Source organism: Channa argus, chromosome 6, assembly GCF_033026475.1.
Source record: "Channa argus isolate prfri chromosome 6, Channa argus male v1.0, whole genome shotgun sequence".
In the NCBI taxonomy this organism is placed as follows: Eukaryota; Metazoa; Chordata; class Actinopteri; order Anabantiformes; family Channidae; genus Channa; species Channa argus.
In genome coordinates, this window is record NC_090202.1 from 26,574,528 (window position 1) to 26,594,816 (window position 20,289).

Sequence of the window (20,289 nt, forward strand, 5' to 3'; positions counted from 1 at the left end):
TAGACATGGTTCCATGGCATGTTCTGTATGTCCGGTATGGGGGGGAGTGGTCTGAACATGAACGTGAACGGTTCTTCTGAACATGGCTTCTCTTGCCTACGTCTTGCTGCCAGAGACCTGGCAGCGCTTCCCCTCACATAGCTGAGCCACATTTGGCTTGAGGGAGGAAGCAGTTGAGACCCTCAGTATGGCTTGAAGATGATCGTCAGTAAGTCTGGACCTGTACTTGGACTTATTAAAGTTCAAATTAGAGAAAAATCTTTCGAACAAATATGTGCTCACAAAAAGGCACATGGTCCACTTGAACATGCTCAGGGGAGCCGGGGGTCAGTTGAGGTCAGAGTTGCACTGCAGGTCAGTGAGCTCCATTGGAAGCACAGGAGGAGGATCTTGCACATTAAAGAAGAAGAAAGTACCAGGAAAAAAAGGCTACCAGGCTGTTCATTATCAGCTGGGACAGTGGGACACCATTAGTTATTTATTATATACAACAATGGGATGCAGCCATGGAGGCGTTGTTTACTGGCTTTTATGTTCCATCATAACCCCATGGATTCAGCGGTACGTCGTAGCCAACACCAATGTTCCGTTGACCACATAACCAAGGCGGGTAAGAACCTGATGAGGCTCCAGCCTGACTCCGAAGCTGGACGGCGGGCGGGAGCTGGCTGAATAGCCCCATCGGAGGTCCACTCCCCTCGGTGACATCATCAACGGAACATCGGTGTTGGATCCTTAACGCTGGTAACATTGACTTCGTCCAGCTCAAACTCAAACATGCTCATTTCAAACACGGTTAGAAGTAGTAATCCTATGACGGTTCTGTGATGTTACACCGGCGCCTCCATAGTTTTTAAATGTTTCTCTGCATGTTTCAAGCCCAGCCGATGGCCCCGCCCCCGGGGGCCAGATACTCCACTGTGCTTGGTCCAACTTGCACAAATCCTCTCGCGGGCCGCGATTGTGAGGCCCCCGTGTTAGATGATGGAGGCTTTCACAGCCCGAAAAGAAACGTCAACAAAACTGAAGAGGATGTGATTCCTTAAATACATGATTCCATTGTCATATTAAAGTTCCCCAAGAGACAGAAGTTATTCAGTATTAATCATTGTGGGAAACAGTGGGTTCCTACGCATTAAACCCCCACACAAAGAGGATCCAGGTTCTAACCCCAGTGGTTTAAAAGCTCCATTCGAATAAATGCTTCTTATCTAATTACATTTTTGTCCCCTAACTGCAGCTGACAGCCATGATGTCTCATTCATTTATTGTTTTCAACTCATTTCATTGTAGCACAAGGCAATTAAAAAGAACTCTTTGAGCCTTGGGGCACCTGACGCCTAAAAAAGAAGGTGAACACCTCCATTAGTGGAGCTAATACAACCTGCAGTTATTGTGTCATTTGACTCGTGTTACAGAAAGTGAATGAGAACAAGAAATCCAACTAGAAATAGGCACCGTGTCCGTGTTCACACATCAGCACCGATTCCCTGATGGATGAACAGAAAGGCCTGTGTCGGTGCACTGACACGATAGAATCATATCATCTGTCCGTCCTCTGTTGTTCGTCCTGAGGTTTGTTCTTCTGATTCTTAATTCAAGCATCTTGGGTTTGATTTGATTTGACACAGGTGTTTAGCATCAGGAAACAGGGAAATTATCTTTTTCTTCCGTCTGAAATCAGTTGAGAGGGTGAAGAATGTTCCCAGGTTTCTATCAGGAATGTGTGCTCGTATTGTCAGTATTCGTTTGGTGTTACAGTAAAAGTTGAGCCCTGCTCAGGATTCCTCTGCATCAGGACCCCCTGCTGTGCCAAGACTGCGTGAGGGGGCTGTGTACTAAAGTTGGTCCAAACCAAAGTTTAAGGCATTTTTTTCCCTCTTTGACAAACTTATCTGCTTCTATTCCTCTTTTCTTGTTGTCTTCTTTGTGTTGACCCGTCTCTCGTCCTGCATTTGCTCCTCTGAGGTTCTGCCTCAATCACACACAGGCCAGTGGTTTGTCCAAGTGTGTGTGATATCTGATTGTGTGTGGGCAGACTCTTTGTTGACGAGTCCCCCCACTCGTCACGTGGCCCCTCTCTCTTTCATTTCTCTGCCGGTTCCCTCTGGTCCTCTCGGTCTCACTTGTTCTCTCTGTCACTTGTTCATCCCATCATCCCTCGCTTCCTTTCAGTCTGTCACGCACAACTCCACTGGCTTTGTTTTAGAGAGCTGCAGCCTGACACTGAATGGCACTGTCTCGCTCACAACATGCACTCATTTCATTTTGTGGGAAGACACAAACATTTTAAATGTTTTATATCAATCAATTACTAATACTCAGCATGCACCTCTTTATAATAATAATAATAATAATAATAATAATAATAATAATAATAATAATAATGGCTTTATTTATAAAGCACTTATCAAAAGTACAACGTGCTTTACAATAAAAGATATATAAATTAAAAAATATTAATTAATAAAATCAGGTAGATATACAATCTCAGAAATAAGTAAAATTATATCAAGTGATATAGTAGTAGATAGTGAATATACTACTTATACTAAAACAAGGATCTCACATCTCAGGGAAAATGCCTTTTCAGATGACACTGAGTCAGAGAGCCTGATTTCCTCAGTCAAGGTCATTCCACAGTTTTGGAGCCATGATGGAAAATGTTCAATCCCCCTTGGTTTTTAACAGGGAAGATCCACTGTCTGACGATCTTAAGTTTCCTAATGGCACATATGGAGTTAAAAGATCAGAAAGGTTGGATGGAGCAAAATCATGCAGTGCTTTATAAGTAATCAATGAAATGTTTAAATTTATCCCAAGATGAACAGAGAGCCAATGTAGAGACGTAAGACAAGGAGTTTTTTTTTTGTCCGTTCAGCTTATTCTGCGAGTTCAGGGTCACCACAGCGGATCATTGTCTACATGTTGATTTGGCACAGTTTTTGCACCAGATGCCCTTCCTGATGCAACCCTCCCCAATTTCTCCCGGGCTTGGACCAGCACTGCACAGCTGGGGAGGGGAATGGGCTTTTAGGGGTTCAGTGTCTTGCCCAGAGACACTTTGACATATAGCCGGGAACGGGGATCGACCTGTCTCTGCTCCTACCTCTGTCATCATGCAATAAACATGAACTTCCTGCAACTGATGGGACCATTGACTGCAACTCTTTGTAATCAGCTTTGCAACCATGCACCAAGCCCAGTTGGGATCAACTGGTTTAGAAAACAAAATACCTCTGATTTATCACATTCTCTACAACTGGCTGCTCCTCAATGCAGAATCATCATTTCAACCTGTGGCCGTGACACCAAATGACTGCTGGACAATCATGGATGAAGAGATCAGGACTGTAAACGTTGGAGTTCTAAATTCAAAGAACAACTAATAAGGTAAAAAAATGAAATATTGTTATGCTTTCAACATGTCAATAAGAGAAAAATTACATGTTTCAGTATAAATCAGTGAGAATGAAAGGAAAGGTGTTCAAGAAGGTGGTGACACCAGAGATGTTGTTCAGCTTAGAGACAGGATGCAGAGCTGGAGGTAGCAGAGCTTAAGATGTTGAGGTTCTCTTTGGGAGTGACGAGGATGGACAGGATCAGGAATGAGGACATCAGAGGGACAGATCATGTTAGATGTGTTAGAGATAAAGTCAGAGAGGCCAGATTGATGTGGTTTGGACATGATCAGAGGAGAAACTGTGAATATATCGGTAGAAGGATGCTGAGGTTGGAGCTGCCAGGCAGGAGGTCTAGAGAAAGACCAAAGAGGAGATTTGAAAGGAAAAGAAGAAGACATGTTACAATATAAAGGTCAAACATGATTAAACAATCACAGACACGCATACACAGATGCAGTGTACTGTATGCTCATGCACGCATTTCCATGTAAGACAAAGTCCCATCGGCCAGCAGACAATTTCCATTTAATTAACTTCTCTGCAGATTTGCACGTCCATATTTCTATGCAGCATCGAGAAGCTACTGTGTTATCACCACTGTGCACAGTAGCCACTTCTGATTTCTGAGGGGTTCTGGTAATGGAGCTGCTCTGTTTTAAAACAATGGGAGCAAAGAAAGGCTGCTGGCACTATCAGAGGACGTTAGGACGGAGAGTTAAGGGAGAGGAGCACAAATGAGTCATCTCACCAAATTACATGAGCGAATGGAGACTAGATAGTACAAAGGCTGCTGAACTCTATAATGTTTATCCAGGCCATTATTTTCCTTTCTGTCACTTTTCCATTTTCCTCTGTTGGTGTAGCACCACAGAAATGACCTGTTTTATTACATTTATATTGATAAAACTCTGTGTCAAGGGAATTATTTTGCCGTTATGATAAATATTTACACCAATTAGTCCTGTAGGAAATAAAGATATGTGATAATTGTACAAATGTGTCTTTAATTGATCTACTGGAAATGGCTTTTTTAAATCATGTGACATGAGAACATTAAAATCCATTCAGAGCCGGTCAGCTCACCCTTCTTCTCTCTGCTCGTTTCCCTGCTTGTCGGTGTTACTATCAGCTCAAACTGTGCAGGTTTCCACAAAGACATCCATAATTTAAACCTGAAGGGCTCAGACAAGCTGGTGAGTGTTTGGTGTTTGTGTGTGTGTGTGTGTGTGTGTGTGTGTGCACGCACATCATTTCACTAGCGGTACTTCAGCAGTTGGGCAGTTTTTTACGCCTGATAAACTGTTTCGATGTCCAGGGTATGAAACTGACCGAATGAACAATGAGCTTCAGCTGACATCCAAATGAATAATCAACAAACGATGGAAATTTCTATTTCTATTTGCATTTCTATTGAGTTTTGTTTAAAACTGTGAGTAGTTAACTTTAGGTGTTAACATTTCAATCAAAAATGTAAAACATATACAACCAGCAAACTCATGGGAATATTTTTTACCATGTAACTATAAGTTTCTTTTCTACAGACTGTGGTCATTTTGAGTAGAAAGACCAAAACAGCTGATTAAACACTAACTGCATTTGAACTAAACACTGGTCAGATGCAGCAGAATAAATCTGTGCTCTGACAAGTTCAACGATTACCAAATTGAAAAATACAATCAGGGATCTGGGGTCACAAACAGTTTGGACCTTTTGTGTTTCTGAGGCTGCATCAGTGTTTTCAGACTAATTCAACATTCTGCAGAGGACCTCTTTCTTTCTGTTCATCTCGTAGGCTCCTGCCATCTACCGACTCTCAGCATTAATATGTTTTCAAAGCTTGTATCCCATCTGTATGTGCTGCATACGGACTCAGTAAGTTACTGACGAGCTCTTAAAGGTCTCAGGGCCCATAACTTTTAGAGTCTCTGAAGTAAAAACTGAGAGTGGTGCTGTGTCGGTCCTTGTTGTAGTGGGTGTAATGGACAGAACCAGCTGCCAGAGGGCAGAGGTCGTGAGGAGGCTGTGTGGAGTCCAACACTGTCCCTTATGCTTGCAATGTAAAGTATTCACACTCTCAGTGTGTAGTTTCTCATCTGCCAACACAGTATTTGACCTTCTGTATTTGCTCATTAAAACCATGAAGCCCTAACACTCGATGTAAGTTGATACATATACTTTTCCACACGACGGGGACCTGAGATCAAGTCAAAGCCACTGACAGTAATACACCACCACACCAGGACCCACTCCAAAACTGAGAACATTTACAGGGTCTGTCCCTGCGAATGCCATTCATTCCTAAAACCTTCGACGTGATCAATCTGACGAGGTTATCGAAGAAGCAGTGCGACGTTTTCCTCTGCTCCCCGTCACTGAACCACTGTTTGCTTGTGTGTGTCTTGTTCCTAACAGCACTAAAAGCTTTGCTGGGTTCAACCTGAGCTCTTATATTTTGCTCTAAAAGCCAAAAAACGTAATGCTTTGTTCAAACAGCAGATTATTGATGTTACATCTGTGGGTGTTAATCCTGTCGTTAGCCTGATTTATTATGATGATGGTTCATCCCACAGGTCTTCTTAGATTGGGGACGACCTCTGGCTGATGTTAAATTAATACTGGCTGTGTTTGTCTTTGTGAGTTAGACTCTCCCACTGAGACTGTGCTCTGATGAGTCAGGGACAATCTGCTGGTTAGTGTGTGTGTGTGTTTGTGTGTGTGTTACTGTCTTTGTCTGACACACAAGTGTTTATGTGTGTGCAGCAGTGTATTGTTACATACAGTCACATGTGATGTAGCTGTGCACAATGTGTCATTGTGGATGTGTTGTGTGTGTGTGTGTGTGTGTGTGTGTGTGTGTGTGTGTGTGTGTGTGTGTGTGTGTGTAATTTTACATATTAGTTCATTTTTATCCCCCAGGTGATCCATGTACCCTGCTCTGCTATTTCAGTAAGTAGCCCCTCTAGGCTCATTTCTCCCTCTTTGGCTTTTTTTCCTCAGGTCAGTTTGCTTCATTATGGAACCTTTGGAGAATTATTAATATTTCTCATTTGCAGGTCTAGGAGATTCTAAAATTTAGAGAAGCAGAAATGTGACCTAAAGAAACAACATGCCAAACATCTTGTATTCTTATATAAACTTATATACTGTATATAAACCTCATTATTCAATATTTCAAAGCTTTAACGTGGTTAAAAAAAACCCCAAGTTAAATGGGGGTCTCCTCAGTGCTGTGAATGTGTAAAAGATTGTACTACACCTTTACCTGTTCAGTTGCTGCTGAATCAGCATCCTAGAGGAAAACTACAATATGTAACTCAGAAGGAAGGTTATTGAAGAGCAAGTCTTTATGAGTTAAATCGTTACCAAATGATGGAAGGGGGCTCATGTGTAAATTTGCAGAGAACAGAGCGTCCTCAAAACACTGCGTGACTAATGAGGGAGGCCATCAAGACACCTATGGCTCCTCTGAAGGAGTTAACAAGCTTCTTTGTGCACTGGGCTCCGGGCTCTTCACCAGCTGGTTTCATAAGAAAGTGGACAAGAAGAAAAGAGATCAAATAAACGCTCAACACGAATTTGTCAGAAGGCATGTCGAAGGTCTGATGAGATTAAAGCTACACCTGTATGTGCATGCATATGAAGGTAATTTACATTACTGACGAAGTGTATACTATACTATGTGTATTTGTACTGTACTAAATGAACGTAGTTTGTAGAATTTGAATGTTAGCAAGCTAACATCATTAGCAACCAATTGGCTACGATGTGTGAGCAGGTAGCTCGACATCAGGCCTAGTAAGTTCTCGGTTAATGATAATTACAAGCAGAGAAGTCCAAGAATCTCTTTGGATCCTCTCTGAAAAAAATGATGCTCCTAAATGTGGCACCTTCCAGCCTGGCATCCACCCTCAGCGTCTCCCCTCGGCCCACTCTCCACCTTTTTGTTGCCAGCTGCGTCAGTTAACATCCCCATGGACCAGTGAGTAAAAGCCAATGCAACAAAATTCTGCTTAAGGGAGCAGATGTACACAAACTCACTATTTATTAGTGTGAGTATTTGCTTAAAAATAGTCCTCTAAGTTAAAGCTGAAGCACTAAGTACACGTTCTAAACTTAATTTAAATAAAAAAGAAACGCCAAGAAACTGATGGGCATCAATGTGGTTTACTAAAAAAAAAAAAAAAAAAAAAGGATTTTAAACACCATTGAACTTTATGCTGTTAATTACATAAATGAACAAATGTAGTTGAGATTTGTTCCACATGTGCCTCATAAACTAAGCTTCTGCAGAAATCTACAATGTTCAGGCCTCTTTAACTTTGGTTCATGTACAGATCTCAATGAGCTGATTTCTGAGAGTTCAGTTTTAAAATAAAAGCTCGAACTGGAGAATATCAGAATTTTTTATTAGGTCACGACTAATCGATTATCAAAATCTGAACTTGTGTATCAATTGGCTGATTACCAGTGTGTTGCACTGATGTGAAAAGAATAACTTTGGTCATTTGAACATCTCTGAAACTGGATGGCCAGTATACACCTGTCCTTTATTTAGTCTAGACACTTACTCAGGGCCTTACAGTCCAGCTTAATCTGCAGGTCTCATTTCACAATCGCCCCCCTTTCATCTCCATTCGTTCACCCCTAAATCATCAGTCTCTCGCTCCATTAAAGTTGTTATAATTCTGTTTAAGTGCAGATTTGGACCTCACTCTCCGTGCACAGCAGAAAAAGCTGTGTTGTCGAGTCTTTTCTCTCTGCATTGAAACCAGTGGACTACTGCTGAGGACGATTCATGACTTCATTTTGTTGTGGGTTAAGTGCCAATGAGGCTTGAGGGGCAGAGGTTATTTAGTGAAGGGAAATGCAATGAAAATGAAATCAATCAAACTGAGAAGTTAAGTCGCTGCTGTCTCAGCTGTTGGCAGATGGAAGGTGAGCTGTGATGGAGGCAGAGTTTAAGAAAATGTGGGTTAACTTTAGATTTATTTTCTTTGGCCCTGATGCCAGTTACAGCCTGGAGTGTGGTAAGGTGTGATAAGACTGCGACAGAAGCCCTTATTCTGCATCATTTTATCCTGTAGTGGTCATCCAGTCTTTATTGCATCCCTCTTTTCTTTCACTCTGCAGTAACAGCCTCTGTCTGGACATTTTATCATTCCGTTTATGCAGCCAAGTGGCTGGTTCGCACGGCTCGGCTTTATCAGCGGTGGACCATTTGTAAGGTCTTCACTGTAGTTAGAGGAAGGTTGAGGAAATGTGAAAGCAGAGAGGAAAGAAATGTGGAAGATGGGGAGCAATAACGTATTAAGAAAGCCAGATACTAGTGTCCCAAGATGGCAAAGCATTTGTAACAAATACACTGAAGGAGATTTTCAGAATTTTCCAGTGTTTGCTCAACAACATGTTTTCAAGTCTGCTCTCAAGCTCGAGAAGCAAGTCATTTCAGTTCAGATTCTAGTTTGTTCCAGCTGAGGGCATCTTTTCAAATGAATCTTTCAATTGCTCCACGTGTTCACATGTTTATTTCCTGTTGCAGAAACAACTCTAGTAGTTTCTAATCTTTCTGTGTCTCAGCTGTTGCTTTCTCAAACCGCTGCTCTTGCATTTGTGCTGGCACCAAGAAGACGCAGCACATTACTGCTTTGTTGGCCTCATTGTTGGCTTCCGATATGGCTATTGACTTCATGCATGAGATTATCCTCATGGTCTGAACTTATATTATCGAACACCCTCATTCAGCGGAGCCCAGTGGCTGTTGACATTTGTTCAGTGAACAGCTTCTTCTCACTTCTCCTCCTTGAGCTTTCTGGATGAGCTGAGATTAATCGTGTTAAGTGCATTGAGATGATGTGTAATCTCTTAAATGGGTTTCAAATTATTAATTTTGGTGCACTGAACCCTGCAGTAGTGATCAGATACAGTGTTCAGTGTGTAGATACCGAGTTTTGCTTCTAATAAGAAGACAGTAAAATCCTCATCAGTCCATTGCAGTTAAATAAATCCTGCCAAAACAAATATGATGGTGACCACCGGTTAATATACCGAACAACTTTCACCGTAAAGATCAAAAAGAAAGGGAGTAAAAAGCACAGCAACATGTGCTTTGTTCATCTTTTAGTCTGTTGAGTCTACACAGGAAGATGAAACTAAAATAAATTCAAAGTGAACTTAACAGTCTATATAACCCTGGTTCCTGATGTTAGTTGGAAATATTAAATGCTTTAAAACTGTTTTTGAGAAACATGACTGACATAACATTACTGTTAGTATCTAGACTTCTGCTTTCAGCTTTACAGACATTTGTCCATCTCTGCCTATCTACAGAGGCTAACATGGCAAACTTTTAATCCCCCCTATGATTCGGGACAGATCAGCGAGCTACACGCACGAGCTCAGGCACATAATACGGACATTGCACAAGGGGGCTCGTAGGTTAAAGCCCAGATAATGTCGGCGTTTCACTTGGACATTTTCATTCACACATACACACCAGCCTAAAAAAGTTCAGATAATGTCATAATTCCAGTGGTTCCAATGTTTGAAGTGTGTGGGCTAATATGCATATGTGTGTGTGTGTGTGTGTGAGTGGGTGCTGTGAGCTCCCTGCAGGTGTTAATGGGAGTGTGTCATTAGCTGCTGGTTAACTGTTGTGAAAGACAGAGCAGCCAGCTGATAAGCAGAAACATACACACACAGTGGAAATTGGAGGAGAAACACAAAGAATTAATTTTATTTCATTCATTCACCATATAAGCAGAAATGCCAATGAAATGTTGAAACGTATACTTGCATGCACCAGTTTCCATCCTCCCCACCCGTTTCCCTCTCTCCCACACTCTCACACACAAACACACACACACTAGTCTCAAAGCCATCAGGCAGTGGGATTAAGACTGAGCAGTGCTGAATTTAAAGGCTCAGTAAATGACCCATGTTAATTATTCTGGCTCCGATCATCAAGCAGTGCAGTTGCACAGATGTCAGCAGTTTGTCAGTCTGGGATTTGGAAATTCGGCCTGATTCGTACATCAGAGCAGTAGCCATCTGTCTGACAGGAGACATTTGTTTCAGGATGAGAGTTTAATGGATTTTTATTGTTTTAATGTGAATACTTTAAAGAGTGAAGCAGCTGAGGGATGATGCAGCTGAGTGAAAGGCTGAATTAGGGAGAGAACGGAGCGACCGACCTCATCTTTGAAAAAAAGTCTGACAGCAAATTTAAATAACTCAATGTACCTCGTAGTAGTAGTAACAGTAGTAGCAGTTTTGTTTTAATTCAGACTGTTTGCACCGTGGATGCGTCTTCTCTCTCTCTTCCCTTTTCTTCCCCCACTCTGAGGCAGCATGAACATAACCAGAAAGCAGTTATGATTTTTAAGCCAGGCTTTCAAAATAAGTCCAAGATGGAGGGAAATCAGATTAAACTTCTGCTGCCAGGTTTCTTAAGTCCGTGTAAACACTGTTCCCTGATTAGCTGAGAAAGCTGGTTTCTCTCAGTACCCTGCTTATTTAAATGCATGTAAACACAGTCACTGTCTGTCTCTGAATAAAGTGTTGCATGATAATATTTGCTAACGATCCAACTTCTCACAGCAGTGATTAACTACATTTTCGAGCAGCAACGTGTCCAGTCCCCTGGAATGAAGATGCTGTCCACTCCCTTTTGACAAAAAGCAAAAAGGAAAAACATGAAGCATGAATCTGAAACACAAGCTCCCGACTCTGCACTAACATTGTACAGCAAGCACTTCTCCCGGAAGCTTCTACAACCAGCAAATTGTGACGTTGTAAATTCTCACCAGATTTTTCTGGCGATGACTCCCAGTGCCAGGTTTATTAGCTCTAACTTGCTCTTTGTTTTCTCTTGTGTGCCAACTCTGGTGAACTTTGGCACTTTTGTGAAGGCACCACAGACGGAAAGCAGTTCAAACTACTAAGTGGAATGAAAGTGTGCTACTGTGAAGAATAGTTTTAGAGTTATAGTTATATCATAGGCAATTAAATCAGCACAACGCCTCGCTCAGCAACTACCTAGTTCTGCTAGTCATCATAGTGCTGTATCTGCGTGAAGTCTCCAGTCTAATTATTTCTAAAGGAAGGTTGTAACATAGCTCTTCCTAGGGGGTTTTGGCTCTGCAGCCTTTTATTTTTGCCCATGCACACTCCAGGAGTCAGACATCCTTTTTGATTTTCTTGTAGTGGTTGGCTCACTGCTCAAAGAAGCAAGTTATAACACTGAGTCACTGCTCTTCAGGTCTCGAAAGCCTGGTGTTGACTGCAGTCTGTGTTTCAATCACACATCTTAGTTTCTCACTTTCCAAAAACGTGCATCTCTCTGTGTTGTTTGTCTGGTTGGATTTGTGAAACAGCAGAACTGAAAAGTAAAATCTGATAAAGCCATTTAAAGTGATGTTTTTTCCCTTTACTGGAGGACTTTCTACCTGACTTTACTCATCCTGACACACTCGACTCAGCTGATGTTCATGTATCTTATATCAGTGAACTCTGATATACTCTGATTAACAGTTTGTAGGAAAGTTTACTGGAGTAGTACACGTCTCTCTGTTGTGTGGAGGGAAGAGCTAATAATGATAGAGCATCTTATTTTGATCTTCTAAAGTAAAGGCTCTGCCGTCTCTAAGGGCCGAAAATGGGAAACGCTTTGATGGTATTTGATAACAGACCTAGAAAAGGTTGCAAACCTGAAAAGTAAATTCTTTCTCTTTCTCTTACCTGAGTGGCAGTTTCTTAGCCTGCACCTCTACAAAAGGCTGTTTTGCTGCAGTGTCTTGGTCCAGTACAAAATCCCTTTATCATTTATCCTAATAGCCTCTTCAATTCTGCATCTCTGTGTTTGGATATTGGCAGTAAATTCCTTTTAGTAATACAACAGAGTGCAGTCTTGACCCTCTTTCCATAACAAGCAATTGCATTTACTGGTGACACTACACTCTAATCAGAAGCTGCTTGGTTCTGAGCAAACAGTAGCCACGTTTGATTTTTAAAATCAGTTTGCTTCATGGCAGCATCATCTTCCACTTGCATTGGTGTCAGAAGAAGAAACATTCAAAGGATCTTTATGTAACATTAGCAATGTGCTGTGAATGCTGACCAGGCCTGGGTAACAGTGGACAACATGTTGCATCATGCCACTTCCTCCCTATTTATATCAACGAGGCCAACATCTTTCTGCATTTGCAGTAAAGGACGATTTATTGCAGGACTGCTGGATTAAACTGAACTCGTTTTATCTGCTACGGTGTAGTGATGCTGCTATCTCCCTGCATGTAGGTGCCACTTCGCGTGCCCATAAAAGTGTTCGCCCTCCTTGGAAGTTTACTTTTAAGAAGGTTGAATACCTAAAAAATAAGCTCTTCAGAGATTATTTTGTAGAAATCTGTTTTTACTTCAGCTCGATAGTCTCTGATCATGATTCAGTGTTCTAAAAGAGGTAAATGCTTTTTATAGGCACCGAGTGCTGCATTAATCAGCCGATATGATTCAGTCGGCTGTATTTAGCTCTGCTAGTCAGAAGCATGATAATTAACCCTTGGCTGAGTTAGTGTGGCCCAGGGTAATAGAAGTTGCATTTTGCACAGATTAATTTGTGACAGTGATGTAGAAAAAGCCTTAAGAGCACTTTAGGTGACACAGCTCAGCACCTGGCAACCGTCATTGTAAGTCCACACCCCCAATCACTTGATTACAATGTTATTAGCTCAGCAGAGATTTGCGTCTTTTTTTCTTTTTCCTTTATTTATTTATTGACAATTTCTGCTCCAAGTAAATCAAGTTCGGATTTTAACAGCTTTCTGTCTAATAAAAAATCACCATTTATTGCATTGCTAGATTATTATTCTGGTGATTTTGCAACCTGTGTTGCGGTAACTTGGGGGCTGCAGCCCATTTATAGATCACTTGAAACACACACAAAGTACAGTTTCTCATATAAAGTCATTGCAAGAAAAGCCTATGAAATAATTGGAAATATTCTGAAATATGAAATATTTGTCATAATCATATATTTTGTCATATGCATCATATCAGCATGTTACTGTACTTTCATGTAATGATCCATTTGAGAGATCAAACAACTCTGCATACTGTGTGCAGCTTGAGTAGCTTTCATTAACAAACAGCTGTTGGTGTGGAGGCTCACACTGAATTACAGAAACAAAAATACATATAATGCTCCGGGATACATTCATGCAGCCATGCATGCATATTTTTCTGGTTCTATTTATATCCTACAGTTGAGTCTTTGTTTCCCCCCCATTCCCAAGACAGCCACTTCCTCCGTTACATATTTTGCTCAGAGACACTTCAGCAGAGCAGTTGATCCGCGCACATGGCCTTTAATGCACATGCACGTGATAGTTAACAGCTGTATTATTCATTTATCAACCATCTAATCAATTTCACAAATAATCTATAAATGATTTGCGTTATTAACTAATTAAAAGTGTGAACATTGTTAAGTAATTGTTTGAGGAGTCAGCTATGATTTCTATTTTGTTGGAGGTGATCATGTTGATTTTAAAATAATGTAAAAGCAGCCATGGTAGTTTGTTTTCAGGGTTTTCTGCAGATAAGCTGTTTAGATGAGTTTAAAATCATTGTAAATCTGCTGAGGAAGGACTTCTCACAAGTGTCCGTGTGTTTGTTTCCTGACAGATAGGTGTGTGTGTGTGTGGGTGTGTTTGAGTGTGCTGTGACCTGTGAGTGTGAGGGTGAGTGGTGCATGGAGGTACAACATCCTGATGAACATGGCACTTGCTGAGAGACCACCTGGACCATAGTAACCTACCTGACTGAGGCTCACTCACTCTAAAGGGAAGTTTGGAACAGACTGTACAAAGTGTTTACTAGTTGAGAGAAAGAAGATCTTGGACAGTTCTGCCTGATTTTGAGTGCAAACATTTTACCCTTTAACACGCTGTGTTGCCTTTACTCCAGTAGTATGTGTGAGACGATTGTGCTAGTGAGCAATAGTAGTTCTACTAATGGAAGTTGTTACAAAAGGCACCAATGGATGAAGGCTGCCTCTGTATCGGGTCAGTGTGGGAGGGGGCACCTCATCTTTGTGAACGTGACAGGACAGTAGCACATCTTCCACGGAACCACAAGAAAACTGTTCATCTATTTATCGCCGATAGTTTTTCCATATACTTTGCTTGCTAACGCAATTACATTTCCCCACACAGGGTCCCTTTCTGCTCACCCTCTCCCATTTTAATTACATTTGAACAATAGTTCCATCAGTAGCTGTGGCAGCACCAATAATGTCTTTGGTAGAAGACCATTACACTTCTGCACCTGGTTAGAAGCTAAAGCAGCAAAAACAGAGGAAATAGATCTTTTAGATGGTGTAATACTTGTATTTTCAGCTGTAGTACACATACGGGAGGTGGCACAGTAGCAGTAGATGAGTACACATGAAAAAAACTTTTTATGTGTGCTGCTCTGAGGCTCTTTTCATCTTCATCTATCACTGTCTGTTCTCATATATATTTTATGTTGAACCTTATTTTGTCTCTTGTTCACCAAGATTAATTTAATTATTTCCAGAGTGGTATTTTATTTTTTGAGTATCTGTGTATTATGTCTCAGCCACAAGCTTAAAGATTTATTACAGCAACTTGTTTCTTTTACCGCTCCTGTCTCTCCCTCAGTTTATCTGTCCATCCATCTGTCCCTGCCTCCTAACGCAGGCCTTTACAATTATTTATCTGGCCTCATCCGCATGACTTTATACTTCGTGTTTTTGTTCCTGCAGTATTATTTCTGTCAGACTCATGAAGCTGGACAATGCTTTCATGTCTTTTTTAGCTTTTCGTGTCAGGGCTGCCATCTGCTTTGGCATGAAGGTCTAAATAAGGGATTCATTTGAAAGGAAGCTCATGCTGTTGGTCAGTGAAGGTGCTGATTGTGACCCAACGTTGAGGTCACAGAGTAAGGTCTGGTACTTCATGTATTTCAGGTATTATTAGTTACATCCAGGAAGTGTCCATCCTCCGCCTGGTGACGGGCGAAAGTCTTCAGGGGGCCAGAGATGATTAGAAAGGTTTTTATACATATATATAATCCTGGACTCTATGTGGTAGAGTCCAGTAAGGTGGGCTGATTTACATGCTGTCCACACTTAGCTTGAGTCTGTAGTGTCAGTCGTGTTAAGCGGTGAGAGCTCCATTTCTAATGAGGATCCTAGCAATTAAAAAAGACGGTAATCTTGTATAGCTGTCTGTGTTCAACTCATTTTATTAGTTGCTTTCGAAGCCTTTCATCAACTCAGAATACATATACTCTCTTTCCATCCCACTGCACTGATCGTTTGTGACCTCAAACTGGTCCTTCACTCTGCCGCTGCTTTAATCTTGCTTGCAGAGCTGTTCAGCCTCCTGTAACATTTATGTGAAGCTGATAAAAGAACACTCAAAAAGGTTTTTACTTTAAACTGATGTTGCAAGATGTGTGCTTCTATAAAGCCGCTGAAAATACATTTGGAATCCGAATAGATAAATAGACTAGTAGACCTATAGGGATGCAATAAGTAAAATTGGGACAAAAACTCAGTATAGCAAACAGGGACCAAATTGAAAATGTGCATAAGTGGGAAAGAATAATAAGTTGTTTTTTTTAAATACAGGTTAATAATTTTCAGCGCTTTGGGTTTTTAAACAGGCGGACTCTGTCAGGACGACATCATCTTTTATGTAAAGTAGCTCTTTCTCTGCCCTTTTGATTTTAATTGAATTTCAAATTCACAGTGGATCAACGACAAACACATTACGGAAATCAATGATAGCTCAATGTTTACTACTTAAAATGCAAGATAACAGATAAGCACAGCATCCTCATATTCTGCCTCAGAGCTTATCATAAAATAAATGCTAATTTGCAGTGAAAGTCAGAATGTGACCTGCATGTTCACACACTCATTCTGGAGCAATTTTAACATTAGACTCCTTCAGCTTTTTATATGTTAACCATTACATTATCAAGGTCCTATAATGCACTTGTTTGTATGAAGAATCAAGCAGTGGAGAGAATATGATGTAGTTTACTATGCTGGTATCAGAGAAAATTAGCAGATTCAGGGCATCTCCAGGTGTTTCTGTGAACGTGAGTGACAGTCAGAGGCAAGAACATGGAAATAAGACAAATGAGGAAATAATAGGGCGTGAAGTTTAAAATTATAGAGGCACCTACAGTGTGCTTTGCTGCCTCTGTAAGCATATTAGAGTCAGGATGTTCCTGAGTGAGCTGGTAAATGTATCTGACAGCGTGATGAAGTGCCTGCTCGCAGCATGATACATTTACTTTTCACATGAAAAATGTGTCTGTCCCATCTCCTGTCAGGTCACAATACAGTTTCCCTCTAATGATACAAGGACACATCCTGAGCCCAGTGATATTTTTATAATGATGTTGCTTGATGCTTGATGTTGAAATTAAAATCAGTCAGTCCTGTGATCAAGTAAACTCAACATTAACATGTTGGGACCATTAAGACCGACTTCATGCAATGTTAAGTTTAGATATTTACATTACGTTTTTCACTCAGTGTAAATTATTTAAAGAGAAAATTCCTTAATAAATCATAATTATCGAACCCTGTACTGTAGCTTCCACACAGACAGACGTCCAGACTTGGACTTCTGTCCGTCTTCATACACATCAGTTTGGCACAGTAGATCCAACTTTATCTCAGCCTTCAAACGTATGTGATAAGACGTGGAGGAAATAAAGAATGGAGACAAATCCTTTTGTAATTCTATTATCAATGTCCACTGCACAACAATGCTATTTACTGTAAACCTCATTTTATTCATCCTCATATTTTCTTTGTTGAAACACAGATTTCAATTGGGATGAATTAAGTGATGTAGATGAATGTTTTAGATTTTTTGTTTTGTTTTTGTGCTTCCATTCAGGATTTGATTCCATTTCCCTCTGGGATTACTAAAGTTCTTTAAACTGTCAATATTGAAACCTGCTCTTCTTTGTATATTTCCAGTACAGTGCTATGAGTTTCACGTTATTGTAGAGTTAATAAGTTCACCTTATTGAATCTAGCAAATTCTGGGTGGAATAAAAGTAGAAAACAATACAGATGGATTTTCTTGAGATTTGTGTAGTTTGTGGTTGTGGGATGTTCAGCAGCTTTTTTGGTTTTTAGAATAACAGGTTGTATAACCACTAAACTAAACATAAACCAACACGAATGACGTGGTCAAGACATTAGAAGCACCTGTTCTTATAAAGTCCTCCAGTACGACTCCACTACACACTAACTCAATAATACACACATGGTGGAATGATCCCCTTTTTGACAGTTTCAACTTAAAAGCGGAGAAATTACAACCTCTTAACTGTGTTGGATTGCATTAAATTGCACAGGTGGTTGTAATGTTAAGCCTACATTTCCCTTTAATAAGTCTTCTGTCTCTCGTTAGTCTGCTACACGCCTGGCAGATCGCTGTCCTGGTTCTGTAACGTACAGAAGCTGAAAGATGCAGTCTGAGGGCTGAGGTTTGGCTCTAACCAGATGAGAGGGTCTTCATACAGAGGGTGCAGGAAGACTGGTTAGTGACCAGTGGTTTGTTCATCACACACTGACATATGAGGCTGAGATGAGACTTGGGCTCATGCACACAAATAGTTATTACTGTGAACACACAGATTGAGAAAATAAATTTGAATGATTTACAGTTGACCCGTTACCACAGTGTCCAGTCAAGCAGGTGGGGCTCATGGTGGGAATTGTTTTGTTGCGTGTGTGAGGTGGGTGGTGTTGATGCAGGGTGTGTGGGGTCCACCGCTGCCCTTCTTGCACCGTTCCTGGATCTGACGATGTGCAGTTACTTATTGTGATGGATCTGGATGCTGCCTTCATGAGCAAAGGTCGTCTTGCAGAGCAGTTTAAGAAAGTACATCCTCCCACAGTCTCTTTTTATGGCAGATGTTAAAATTGGCTACACATTTAATTTGTTAACGATGGTCGAGATGAGGTTCATAATGATGGGTGATAGCTCACAGTGTCTCATCCTTTCTGAAACTGGAAATAATGAAGGTGACATTTCCAAGTTAGACACCATAGAAACCACAAAGAAAAAAAAAGAGAACATTCATAGTCCACACCTGTCAAATGTGAGTAGTTTAGACTTTATCTTTCCTGTGTCACATTTCTGTCCTGTTCTGTGTAATGAAGAGTGTCCCTGGAAATGTCAGTAAATTGCAGCAGTGCACAGACTCTACTTCTGCCAGTTTTGTGGACTCTTCTCTCTACTGTGAGCATTTGGGATGTTTTTTCAGGAACATCATATTATTGCCAGGAAGGGAATGACTCTGTTAGTTTTACCAGAGCACATCATTGCATCTTTTATTACTACTCGTTAGTAAGTCACCGATGATGATGATGATGATGAGGCATGTATGTATGACAGTATGTTTCCATATTAAGAAAATCACATACTGTACTAACGCCGTACATTAAAAATAAGACAAAGAAGAATAAATTAAAAGAAAAGCAGAGCAAAGTGAAACGGCAACCTCCTCCCCCCACTAATCAGTGCATCCTGTTAAAAAAGATTATTTGTTCTGTGAATTTGGGCTGATTTTAACCATCTCTGCATTTCTTGTCCAGTTTACCCAGAATTACAAATGATTCCCCATCTTTCTGGTAGAAAGATCATCAGAATCTCCGTGTAACAACTGCAGGCATCATCTGTGTCACGTCCCTCCTCCCATGTCTTCATTGCTTTGTCCTTGGACCCACAGGCTTCCTGCTAATGCTTTTCTGAATGACTGGAGTAGTAATATGTTTTAATGAGCCGCTGGGTGAAAGTACAATCCTCTCATTAGGGTTCTTTCATCAGTTCTTTGGCTCCTACTTGTCTTTTTTAAACTCAGTAACACAGATACACAAAAGCCTACGCATCACATTTTACATGATCCGTGTGTGTATGTTAGTGTCATGTTACTAAGAGAATCCATGCAGCATAGTACTACCTTCATCTCTTTTTGTATGTCTGAGCTCTGAATGGAAATTTGCTTTGTATTTGTGCAGAATGAGAGATGTCAAGTTCAAGTAGATGATAAAACTAACAGTCAACTAACCCAAGAATAGATTTCCAATCAGACAGAGCTAAGCATACTGTTACTTCTATATATGTTGGTTTTTGGTTTGTCCTAAATATTTCTGGCATTCACTGACACTGACGATCAAGAACTTTTCCCCAGCGCTTGGCTTTAATTGAAAGACCTCAGGCTTTCCTACGTATCTGGATCTTTGGAAAACAAGAGGGTTGTTGTTTGGAGCAGAGGTGAAGAAGAGAAAAATGGACGTGACTTAAATGTGTAGCCAGCCCGTGGACCCACGTTTCATATTAGTGGAAGAGCTGAGCATGTTTCACTTTATTGATTTTCTCTTTGTCTAGGAAGCAACGTCGCTGCTTGTTTTCTGCTGAGCCCTAGAAATTTGATTTGACCTGTGACAGGATGTGTTTCATGTGTGTGTGTGTGTGTGTAATTTTTCAAATCTGAACCAAGTTTTGAGTCTGTTTATTGAATTTAAATAATTTTGAGCCCGTTTAATTCGTTTTAGTACAAAGAGTGTTAATTTACTCCTTGCAGTAACAAAATACAAAGGATACAACTTAAAATATATCTAGTTTTTTCTTGTACTTTCACCACCTGTCGCTGCTCTGACATGTCATTCACCTTGTGCTAACTCATTTTACTGCTCACTGGGAGACTGTGTTGCAGATACATAAACACAGTAAATGTAATTTTAACTGCACACAATTAAGGCCTAATCGGTTACTTCATGTTACACGTTACACTGGTACAGGTCACAGTGCGACGGGTCTCAGAATATGGC

General features: G+C 40.7%; 1 protein-coding gene across 8 annotated transcripts in view; it reads left to right on the forward strand.

The window, feature by feature from the left end:
• Positions 1 to 20,289, forward strand: part of slc8a2b (solute carrier family 8 member 2b) — a 129,479-nt gene that overhangs the window by 15,708 nt on the left and 93,482 nt on the right. The window contains exon 1 of one of the 8 annotated variants that reach the window (XM_067506856.1): positions 3,378 to 3,393. The exons of the other annotated variants lie outside the window; for them this stretch is intronic. The gene's annotated coding sequence lies outside the window, so the exon portion shown is untranslated. Of the gene's footprint in view, positions 1 to 3,377; positions 3,394 to 20,289 lie in introns of those variants that run through there. 8 annotated transcript variants of the gene reach the window in all.